Source organism: Macrobrachium rosenbergii, chromosome 21 (genome assembly GCF_040412425.1).
Source record: "Macrobrachium rosenbergii isolate ZJJX-2024 chromosome 21, ASM4041242v1, whole genome shotgun sequence".
Lineage (NCBI taxonomy): Eukaryota > Metazoa > Arthropoda > Malacostraca > Decapoda > Palaemonidae > Macrobrachium > Macrobrachium rosenbergii.
The window spans coordinates 21,465,644-21,478,143 of record NC_089761.1 but is presented as its reverse complement, the minus strand read 5'-3'; the positions used below and the strand labels follow the sequence as shown (position 1 = coordinate 21,478,143).

Here is a 12,500-nt window from a genome sequence, read left to right as displayed (position 1 = left end):
TATAATTTATATATATATATATATATATATATATATATATATATATATATATATATATATATATAATATATATATACCTATTATTAAATAATACTGTATATATAGGGGTTGATTCCACAAATGTAAGTTTACTATCAAGTTATATATCAGAGCAGTGGTACGTTAATTTGCATTGCATTATGTGTCTAGGCATTTGTGCGTTCTCATTAACACTAATATTAAGGTGAACGCACAATCGCCTAGACAAATAATGCAATGCAAATTAACGTATCATTGCTTGATATATACTCAATAGTAAATTTACATTTGTGGAATCAACCTATATATATATATATATATATATATTATATATATATATATATATATATATATACTATATATATATATATATATATATATATATATATATATATATATATATATATATATATATATATATATATATATACATACATATACATACATATATATATTTATTTATTTATAATTGTGTGTGTACACGTAATAAGTTTAATTATCAAAATGGGAATGTAATACACATAATATCCAATAGTAAAATATTCATTAGTTTACACAAACATAATAGACATAAAAGCTAGGACAAAAATCCATCCAGGTATTTACTTTGCCAGTGAATAGTTATTAGTGGTTGCAAAATACGTGTACTCGCTTCGTGTAGAATATAAACTCAAAACTTTCAGGAATTTGAAACACAATAAACTAAACTGATACTTTGTTTGGAAACTGTTACTGGCGAAATTATGGACATTACTTTGTTTAATAGATGTTAGTATTATAATGACGTGCCACTTTCTGAAGATAGTATTTAAGATTGAACGGGCGAGTAACTGAGTCCACAATAACTTTCGTTTGGGATATTTTATCTATAAAACCTAATTCCCCTAGCTGCAACCCCTTTCGTTCCTTTTACTGTCCCTCCTTTCATATTCTCATTCTTCCATCTTACTCTCCACCCTCTCCTAACAACTGATTCGCAGTGCAACTGCGAGGTTTTCCTCCTGTTACACCTTTCAAACCTTTTACTGTCAGTTTCCGTTTCAGCGCTGAATGACCTCATAGGTCCCAGTGCTTGGTCTTTGGCCTAAATTCTGTATTCAATGCAATTCAGTTGTAGAAAATTTTTTTTTTTATTAATTTTACTGTGCACATGTCGAAAGCAGTTTGCTTTTTACTGAAAGCAAGGACAGTTTTTTTATGTAGTTAAAAGAGTGAAAACCTATGCAGATCAATGTATTCTAAATCTGAAGGGTAGTGAACCATTATAGTAGAGACCCAGGATTCGGTATGTAATAAATTGGCAAATTTTTATATTTGTTAAGAATAGTCATTGTTTTGACACTCAAGCTTTATGGGAAGATGATGTCCATGTGTAGTAGAAAATAAGCAGAGAAAGTTAAGAATTAATTTATTCATAAAACTGAAAGTAAGGGAAAGTCACCCAAGAGTCAAGATTGGTGTAATCTGATATCATGCATTGTACAATATTGTTGACTTGAAAATTAATTCTGACGGAAAATATATTTTTAATGAATTGGTTTATGCAGAATAAATTATAATTAATGAAAAATATACCGCAGGAGATTCCCAAGGGCTATTAGATCATTGAAAGTCTTAGGGAATAATCTTGACAAATACAAACAAATAAACAATGCGCCGAAGTTTCTCCGGCGCCATCGAGTTTTCTGTACAGCATATAATGCTGTATGAAACTCTCGGCCACAGCCCGTGAACCTCACAGTCGTGGCACATGAAACTTTCAGCCACGATCCGGTGGTGGCCTGTGTTGCTGATATCATAGCGGTGCCAGACGCTCGATCATGGCTAACTTTAACCTTAAATAAAATAAAAACTAAAGAGGCTAGAGGGCTGCAGTTTGGTATGTTTGATGATTGGAGGGTGGATGATCAACATATCAATTTGCAGCAGTCTAGCCTCAGTAGTTTTTAAGATCTGAGGGCTGACAGAAAAAGTGCGGACGGACAGACAAAGCCATCTCGGTAGAAAGCCATCTGAGTAGTTTTCTTTTACAGAAAACTAAAACTAGTATAGAAGATCATCCTCGGGACAGTAACCATCACTAAGGAATGTTGGCCCAATGACGTGGTAAAAATGCGCGCTGCTTTTATGATTTAACCGTGAACTCTTACGTTTTGTTTAATTGGGTGCATGTGTATAAACTGTTTGATATCCTGTATGCTACGTCTGTGTGCTGCGTTTGATACTTTGATCTTTGTTTCTTCTTAAACGTTTATTCCTTTTTAAACAAATCAATTTGATCTTGTACTCGAGCAAAGTAGTTCGTGATATGCCCTTTAAAAACATGGGTTTTTAGTGTTCTTTAAAAGGAAACTATTGTGACGGCTTTGTCTGTCCGTCCGCACTTTTTCTGTCCGCCCTCAGATCTTAAAAACTACCGAGGCCAGAGGGCTGCAAACTGGTATGTTGATCATGCACCCTCCAATCATGAAACGTAAATTGCCGTGACTGAAGCCACCACCGGACCGTGGCTGAGTTTCATGGGTCGCGGCTAAGAGTTTCATGGGCCGTGGCTGAAAGTTTCATACAGCATTATACGCTGTACAGAAAACTCGATTGCGCCGAAGAAACCTCGGCGCATTTTTTACTTGTTTTTTTATGTTGCCTTGTGGTCAAATGGAATTTGTACAAATGTATAATAAATAGCTCGGGAACTCATTTATCTCTCTAATAATACAGAAATAATTGTTGCTCAAGAACGCATTTATCTCTCTAATAATACAGAAATAATTGTTGCTCAAGAACTCATTTATCTGTCTAATAATGCAGAAATGATTGCTGCTCAAGAACTCATTTGTCTCTAATAATGCAGAAATAACGGCTGCTCAGGAACTCATTTATCTCTCTAATGATACAGAAATAATTGTTGCTCAAGAACTCATTTATCTGTCTAATAATGCAGAAATGATTGCTGCTCAAGAACTCATTTGTCTCTAATAATGCAGAAATAACTGCTGCTCAGGAACTCATTTATCTCTCTAATAATACAGAAATAATTGCTGCTCAAGAACTCATTTATCTCTCTCACAATACAGAAATAATTGCTGCTTTCTTCTTCTTCTTCTCTCTCTCTCTCTCTCTCTCTCTCTCTCTCTCTCTCTCTCTGCCCTCTCTCTCTGAAGGAATAACTGCTAAAAAAATGTTTTGCTTTGACAGTTGGCTGTATGGCTTCCAAGAGCGAACACAGGTGAGAAGATTAGCAACTCATTCAGGTAAGCTGCATTTGGTTGACCTATATTATTGACTTGTAGCTAGTTAGCTTTAACTCCTGTTAAAATGTATGCTGTTTGCCGAGGTGGTCTTTTTTTTTTTAAATTTGTACATACTGTTTAGTAAAGTTTATTCATGTGTAAGAAAAAACTTTGCTTAATCCATTTCTTTGCTCAGCCATTCCCGCTGAATCGGCATTGGAATGGAATGGAATATAGAGTTTAGGCCAAAGGCCAGGCACTGGGACCTATGAGGTCATTCAGCGCTGGAAAGGAAATTGGGAGTAGGTAGGTTTGGAAGTGGTAACAGGAGGTGAACCTCGCAGTTGGACTATGAAATGATTGTTAGGAGAGGGTGGATATATAGCAAGATGGAAGATTGATAATATGTATGGAGGTACAGTTAAAGGAATGAAAGGGGTTGCATCTAGGGGCCGAGGGGAGGCTGCAAAGAACCTTTAGTAAAACCCACAGTGCACCTCGTGAGGTGCACGGACGGCACTACCGCCATGCGGAGCTGAATCGGTATTGGACTAAATTTGGTAGAAGAATTTCTGTTTTTGCGACCCTCTTTCGGTGTTCCAAGATATTCTCAGTTTTGTTCTTTACCGCATGGGGTAAGACTCGACCTATCCTCAGTCATACAGAGGCTAGGCGGTAAACTTGAAATATTTTCAGTTTTATTCTTTACCGTATTACGTAAGACTCAATCCTGGTTCATACAGGGGCTAGACGATAAACCTATCATATCAAGGAAGGAACAGAGAGAAAAGAACTATTATTGGAACCTAAAGGTAGGTACTCATGGTGTCGCATGACTAGTCCGGAAAGGAAACATTCAGGTGCATTTGTTGGTAATAAAAAAACAAATGCAGTATCTAGCGTAATGAGCTTTAGTGAAATAAGATTCACACTTGGTAGATCACACACAGCTTACCTCATATAATCTTTATCATATTTATGTTTTGAGATTAAATATACAATCTACAAAAAGTAACTTATTTTGTTGAGTGTATTACAGTTTTAGCTAACAAAAATTGTCCTTTTTTTCTAATACTGGGCCATAACTTTCCTCTTTTGTTCATAATTCTTGGTTTTTCTCAAGATCTGTAGATAACGTGGGCAGGTAATGGTTGTCACTCAATTAAGTGTGAGTCTGCAGGTTGGCCATCTTACATGTCAAGTCATATTCAAGGACCTGAAGGTCCTGTTGAACATTTTGTCGAGTTATGTTGAACAATGCCGATCAGGCTGTTCTGTGGCTACACGGGCTCTTGTTTTTTTTTTTTTTTTTTTTTTGAACAGCGTGTCTGAGGTAGTGTCAGGTTTCAGGTTGTGGGTATTTGACTTTAGGATTTGAATTGAATATCTTAGATTAATGGGATATCAAAAATCTTGACGAAAACAGGATATGACTTTGGCAGTGATTTTACTTTTCCCTTGAAGCATCCTTACAGTATCATTAGAAAACCATCCAAGTGCAGTTCCAGTTCGCTTGTTCTTTTCTAATTTGATAATTTTTTACTTGGAGCTCTCTTACGGAATACTGTATCCTCCTTTGTTTTGAAAGAAGAACTGGAGCTGCTACTCATAACCTCTGTCAGCAGTACAGTATACTGCCATGAAATGGAAAACTGCAGTATCTGCAAAATTTTCGAAATTGAGATATGCCACCTACTGGGCTCGTGAAACACAAAATACACAAGTTAGTGCAGTTTCTGAATGATTCTTCAATGCTTTCCACGAGTATTTAGGGGGTTCCATTTGCAATATCGGCAAAATCAGTAGTAAGGCAAGGGAAAACTGAAATATCTACCATTTTTCTCGGTTTTGTATTTTTGCAGATACTGCAGTCTTCCATTTTAGGGCAGTATATTGTAGGAATGATTGTAGGCCTACGTCCATAATATTGTCTTTGACACTTTTTCTAGATGATTTTAAGTTTTGGTGAATAATTCTCCACAAATGTAAACTTAGTTATACAGATATGAGTGCCGAACATCCCAGGATTCTTGCTTTTCCGGAACCTGTTTTCCATACATTTACATAAGACATATTTGTAACCTTGAATATTATATGTAGTAGAGCTAGTATTGGAAAGGCTGTTCCTATCACTTGATTATTCTTTCCATGATGAATATTCTTCAGTGTCTTGGGTTAACAAGACCTAGCTCCCAGTGCTAAAATTCGCCTTGTAAAAACTAGCAGTTGAGGCCTCGACAGTCGGGTAGTTGCTCACTCAGTACAGATTTGCTTACCGAGTTCCGCAAGTTTTGAAAATGCCCTAGAAACAAAACAATTGTTTCATGTCAATTAAAAGGCGACTCAAGATAACGTTGATACTTTGGTCCAGTTTAGATTTTATCAACTTTAAAAGTTAATTTTATAATGAATTGACTTTTCTTGGTAAGTGCTTGAACAGTGTTTTCGTATGATCCTACGCATTTCAACAATGTTTACTTGTGGCATTGTATCAAAACTAATGACATTAAGGGAATGCCATATTAATGAACACAAAAATCGTAATATAAAACAATGTCGACTTTGCTAGTCCTTTCAGGAAGTTTCTGTTAACCGAAATTTTAGAAAGCTGGAAACGCACTTAGAAAAAAAAATAGATTTTCAGTTTGTTCTCTACCTTGCTCTTGTTCAGGCGTCACGTATGGCGTGTGTTGGCTCAGCCTTCTCTGGAACTTTCAAATGCCCGTGACTTATCAGCTTATTTATAAGTGACGGCAGGTGTCCCGTAACAAACGTTATGATTCAAGTTTAGTAAAAATAACAATTTCAATGGAAATTTAAAAATGTTTTGGAGTATGTGAAGGGCAGGTGTAAGAAACTGAGATAGGTTTGCCGTTCGTAATCAGTGCGCTTCACTAATTTTCTGTTCTAGTTTTAGTTTTCTGAAAAGAAAGCTATTGTGCCGGCTTTGTCTGTCCGTATATACGCACTTTTTCTGTCCGCCCTCAGATCTTAAAAACTACTGAGGCTAGAGGGCTGCAAATTGGCATGTTGATAATCCACCCTCCAATCATGAAACATACAAAATTGCAGCCCTATAGCCTCAGTAGTTTTGATTTTATTTAAGGTTAAAGTTAGCCATAATCGTGCTTCTGGCAACGATATAGGATAGGCCACCACCATGCCGTGGTTAAAGTTTAATGGGTCGCGGCTCATACAGGCTGATACCGAGACCACCGAGAGATAGATCTGTTTTCGGTGGCCTTGATTATACGCTGTAGCGGCTGTACAGAAAACTCGATTGCGCCGAAGAAATTTCGGCGCATTTTTTATTTGTTCGTTTTTTGTTCGATATTTCATACGTCCATATTCTTATTTCCTACATTCTTTAGGACCCAGATGATCTTGAGAATATATTTGGTTAAGACTTCCGTAACTTGCTCGAATTCCGTGCCTCCTCAGAATAATCTCTTTTGCTTCGTTTCTACTCACTCGTGATTTTTTTTTTCACTATCTTGTGTGGTGGAAATATGGTTTTCGGATCACTTTTAACAAGTAAAAAATGCGCCGGCGCAATCGAGTTTTCTGTACAGTGTATAATCAAGACCACTGAAAACAGATCTATCTTTCGGTGGTCTCGGTATAATGCTGTATGAGCCGCGGCCCATGAATCTTTAATCACGGCCCGGTGGTGGCATGTCCTATATAGTTGCCAGATGCACGATTTTGGCTAAATTTAACCTTAAATAAAATAAAAACTATTGAGGGTAGGGGGCTGCAATTTGGTATGTTTGATGATTGGAGGGTGGATAATCAACATTCCAATTTGCAGCCCTCTAGCCTCAGTAATTTTTAAGATCTGAGGGCGGACGGACAGACAAAGCCGGAACAATAGTTTTCTTTTACAGAAAACTAAAAATCAAGTGGCTGAAGTGGTTTAAACTACTGCGTAAGAGTTTTTTTTTTTTTAAGTTTTACGCAGGAGTTGCAACTTATTTTTTATCCATGCCATGATCATATTGAAGACGTTGGAACTTATTTTTTATTTATCCCATTCGATAAGTATCTGTATTGACCATTCCCATCGCTTTGTCGAATATTTTTCTCACATTTAGAAAACGGTAGATCTTGTCTCCATTCCCGATGACCTCGCTCTTTACTAGCAAACTGGATCGTCCCAAGATCGTCTCTCTGCCACAAGGTGCCTTAATTCGTCTCTCTCTCTCTCTCTCTCTCTCTCTCTCTCTCTCTCTCTCTCTCTCTCTCTCTCTCTCTCTCTCTCTCTCTGCTGCAGCTCCGTATGAGTAAAGAAAAGAAGTTTCTCTCCCAGAGGCAAACTCTTGTCACCCAAAGGATGACCAGTTTTTCATATATATATATATATATATATATATATATATATATATATATATATATATATATATATATATATATATATATATATATATATATATATATATATATACTTCATGGAACAGCTATCAGTTTGCTGTGCGTTCATTGTTGTCCCACTACAACCAAGCTTCTCGGAATTCTCCTCTGCATCTTTTTACCCCAATTCCTGTAATCTTATATCCTTCGAGAGGCCATGCGATCGCTTTCTTCGGAAAGAATCCCTAGTATTCCTTTTTTCCTCCCTGGGACATCGCGTCCCGTCTAGGTTGCAATAGAAAATACACCTGCTTTAAAGGAAAGCATTGTTAAAACTGTATATTTAGTTTTTTTTTTTTAATTCCAGGAGCTTCTTTGTAGTATCGTAGTGAAATCAAAGTACTTTGTATGACCTTTTTTGCTTACCTCCTGATCTCTCTCTCTCTCTCTCTCTCTCTCTCTCTCTCTCTCTCTCTCTCTCTCTTATTTGCTTCCTTTCTAATCTCTGCTTCCCTGTACCAAATCTCTCTCTCTCTCTCTCTCTCTCTCTCTCTCTCTCTCTCTCTCTCTCTCTCTCTCTCTCTCTCTTGCCTTTATTTGCTTCCTTTCTAATCTCTCTCTCTATACCAAGTCTCTCTCTGTCTCTCTCTCTCTCTCGCCTTTATTTGCTTCTCTCTATACCAAGTCTCTCTCTGCCTCTCTCTCTCTCTCGCCTTTATTTGCTTCTCTCTATACCAAGTCTCTCTCTGTCTCTCTCTCTCTCTCGCCTTTATTTGCTTCTTTTCTAATCTCTCTCTCCCTATACCAAGTGTCTCTCTCTCTCTCTCTCTCTCTTCTCTCTCTCTCTTCTCTCTCCCCCCCTTCTATTTCCCCCCTAACCCTAACCCCCCCGACCCCACGATGTCGTCGAGTTTCACGGCGCGGGGCGACTCAGGTTTCAGACCCGTGTGAAATGAATGGGCTGAAGATATCCGACACCACACCCTGCACACACACACACACACACACACACACACACACACACACACACACACACACTTGCACACAATAGTACGCACGTACTAACGAAACGCTGTTGCGGCTTCTTACTACAAAGATATATGCAAGTACTTGCAAACTCCCAAGAGGGGTAGGTCTAATGATGCACTTGCAAGCTCCTGAGAAGAGTAGGTCTAATGATGCTCTCACGAGCACTTGAACTTTTATGTCATTTTCTCTTCCACATTATCAGTTGCACGATTATATCAGTAGCGTAAATAGTTTCAAATATACATGATCTATAACCTGCACGCACACAATCACGCACAAGCGCACTTGCGCGCTCACACACAGACTTAAGAGAGTCTCTCTCTCAGTTGTTCTCCTCCTCCTCCTCCTCCTCCTCCTCCTCCTCCTCCTCCTCCTCCTCCATTTGAATGTAAAACGAGCTAGTCAATACAGGTGGTAGGAATCCGAGCTTTTCGTCTCTGGAAAGAAATTCCTTCTTTCGTGTGAAGAAGTGTTATCTGGAAAGTCTCAGTTTTAGGTTTACGACTATTTTTGATGATTAGCTTGCATACTTTCTTAAATTAATTATTTATTTTATGTTGATGCATTTGACACACATCTTATTTAGGGCTTAGACATGAAACCTTGAGACCATTATTACTCTTGACATAGACCGATCGTTTATTAAAGTGTGATATTTAATTCTCTGTAAATAGAATCAGTTTCTTTAAGTGTAAGATTAGCAGATATTCAAACAACTCTGCAATGTTTAGGCAGCAGCTCAGTACGATTCACGTACTGGATTACTTCTTAGTTCATTCACTTGTTTGCTCTCTTTAGGAGATACTGTCCATGGCGTACACTCGTAATAAGGTTTTGGATACAAAGATATTAGGAAATTTAGTTTCTTCATCATCTTCGTCTTCATTATTATTATTATTATTATTATTATTATTATTATTATTATTATTAGTAGTAGTAGTAGTAGTAGTAGTAGTATTCTTCATCATCATCATTATTGTTAGTAGTAGTAGTAGTAACAACGCTGTTTTTGTTGTTTAACAAACGTGGCTGCCAGCAGTCTGACTCTGAAGTGGTTAACTTGACACTCGAAGCCTCAGCGTGAACTTGAGTCAGTGTTCCTTTTGTGTCTTAGGGGTGGCAGTATTTATATATTTTTTCCTGCCCTTTCTCTCCTTTTAAGAAGGAGAGGGTTAACGATCTATTATGTCTATATTAAATCGTACCTAGATCTGTTTTTTATCCTTTTAAGAAGGAGAGGGTTAATGATCTATTGTCTATATTAAATCGTACCTAGATCTGTTTTTTTTTTATCGCCTCTTATGACAATACGCGCATGCGCATGTAAGCACACAGTATGTTAACTCACGAACTGGTGGCCATCATAATTGAGTGATTGTTTCTTTTATTAAATCGGAAATTTCCTTGTTGTTCTCTGGGTCCTATAGAGGTCGTTTGTTGTACTATTTGTATTATTGATCATTTTAAGCTGTTCTGTATTCAAGGGTTCACTTCATTTTTGTCGGAGGTTGCTATTTGTAAAGTTAAAGACAAGTCGTAATTTGGACTTGATTCAAAATTATTACTTTAAAATTCTTTTATGGTTTTATAGTAAAGATGATTAGGTAATGGTGAAATATGTTATGGATGTGCAGATTGTGATTATGTGGCTAGAAATGTAATGCATTTTTTCAATGACGTTTAGATTTTCACATTTTAAAAGCCCTTTAGTGCTATCATTTCGTGCCCTTTAACTCGACGAACCTTGCGTTGGTATGAAGAATGTTTTCGTCTCTTGTGTTAAAGTTAAGTATACCTTAGTTTAACCAGGCCACTGAGCTGATTAACAGCTCTCCTAGAGAGGCTGGCCCGAAGGATTAGATTTATTTTACGTGGCTAAGAACCAATTGGTTACCTAGCAACGGGACGTACAGCTTATTGTGGAATCCGAACCACATTATACTAAGAAATGAATTTCTATCACCAGAAATAAATTCCTCTAATTCTTCATTAGCCGGCCAGAGATTCGAACGCGGGGCCAGCAGTGTGCTATCCGAGAACTATACCGACCTGTCCAACGAGGAACTCGTCTCTTGTGTTAGTCTACCGCCTGTTGTCGTATCATTTACCTTTGGATTACTTTGTCGCTTTTGTATGTGGTCATTTATTTTAAAATAAGGAAGCCCATGCCTGTCACCTTCTCAGTTCGTGTGGTGTTAGCCGTATTTCAAAGATGAGTCTAATGCAGCTTCTTCCGCTTTGTCACCGTCGCTTCTTCCCAGCACAGCAGTAACAGCGCTCTCATTATTCCTCAAACAGACTCCTCCCGTAGTGGGGTAGTGGCGTCAGTGCACCTCTTGCCGTGCACTGTAGGCATTACTTAAGGTTCTTTGCAGCCTCCCTACGGCCCCCTAGCTGCAACCCCTTTCGTTCTTCTTACTGTACCTCCTTTCATATTCTCTTTCTTCCGCCTTACCTCCCACCCTCTCCTAACAATTGAATCACAGTGCATCTGCCTGGTTTTCCTTCTGTTACACCTTTCAAACCTCTATACGGTCAATTTCCGTTTCAGCGCTGAATGACCTCATAGGTTCCAGCGCTTGGCCTTTGGCCTAAATTCTATTCTGTTCTCGAACAGATTCTCTATGATATCAACTTTTTGCAACATCTTTATTATTCATGTTTACTCATTCATTTTATGCCATTCAACTTTTTTTTTTTTTAAGTTACCTCCTCATAAAAAACGTTCCAACTTTTTTACGTTCTGTATCCATTTTATCGAAAATCCTGACTAGGTGGATTGAGAAGAGAAATTGTCTAAAAATACCTCATGATAAACAGCAGTTGTCTAGTGATTTGTTGCAATATGTTTTCCGTGATCGTTTCCAAAAACATAGTTAATATTAACAGCTCTCTCTCTCTCTCTCTCTCTCTCTCTCTCTCTCTCTCTCTCTCTCTCTCTCTCTCTCTCTCTCTCTCAGACTGAGAATGAGGTACAAGCATTCCATTCTCGAACCGGACAAGAAGGAAAGATAGGTGCGCGTTCCGTAAAATCCAGTAGACATCCATGGCCTCCTGAACCAAGTAACGAATTATGTACCTGATTGTTAATCGACAACTGTGGGTTCTAGCTAGGACTGAGAGAGAGAGAGAGAAAGAGAGAGAGAAAGAGAAGAGAGAGAGAAGAAGAAAGAGAGAGAAGTATGCAATGCTTCATCAGAGTGTATACCATCAAAACGGGAGGGCCTGTATTTTATAGGTAACCCAAACCCCATTGGGTGTTTCTCTCTCTCTCTCTCTCTCTCTCTCTCTCTCTCTCTCTCTCTCTTTCTCTCTCTCTCTCTCTCCCTAAATCCTCTACTTCATAGATAGCCAGAGCTCCTTGCCAATAGCTCATTCGAGAAATAAAAATAGCTCAAAAGTATTCTTAAGTTTCATTGTCTACAAAATTCCGAAAATATGAAGTCTCATAACACCTCAGTAATGCATAACTCCGGCGATTATTTAGAGGGAAAATGGTCATCCTCTTACATTCGGTTTTAAAGTACTTGTTATTTATAGTCTGCCCCTCCCATATATCTTCCTCAAACACTAGACAAAGGACGGGTCCTCGTCAGCATATCCGAAACTAAAGACAGTAACAACAATTTGTAAGCTGTCAGTCTTTTGTAAGTTATTAGAGTGTGATGATAATCGTACGTAAATGGCATTGAGGTTTGGCAGATTACTTACGCAATTCGTAAGCTAATCCTCTTCCCGTTCCGCTCGCGGTCTTGTGGCACGTAGGGCCGATAGAGAAGCTTGTTACGGTACCCTGGTTTACGGGCTGCTTCGGGAGCAAGAGCCCGTGCTGGCAAAAGGCCAGCTGAATCTGTAAGATCATTGAAATAGATC

The 12,500-nt window shown here is 38.1% G+C and overlaps 1 long non-coding RNA gene across 2 annotated transcripts in view; it reads left to right on the top strand.

The window, feature by feature from the left end:
- LOC136849787 (uncharacterized) overlaps nt 1-12,500 on the top strand; it is a 214,710-nt gene that overhangs the window by 179,719 nt on the left and 22,491 nt on the right. For both annotated transcript variants that reach the window (XR_010856427.1, XR_010856428.1), the window contains exon 4: nt 3,214-3,269. This is a non-coding gene — a long non-coding RNA (uncharacterized lncRNA). The remainder of the gene's footprint in view (nt 1-3,213; nt 3,270-12,500) is intronic.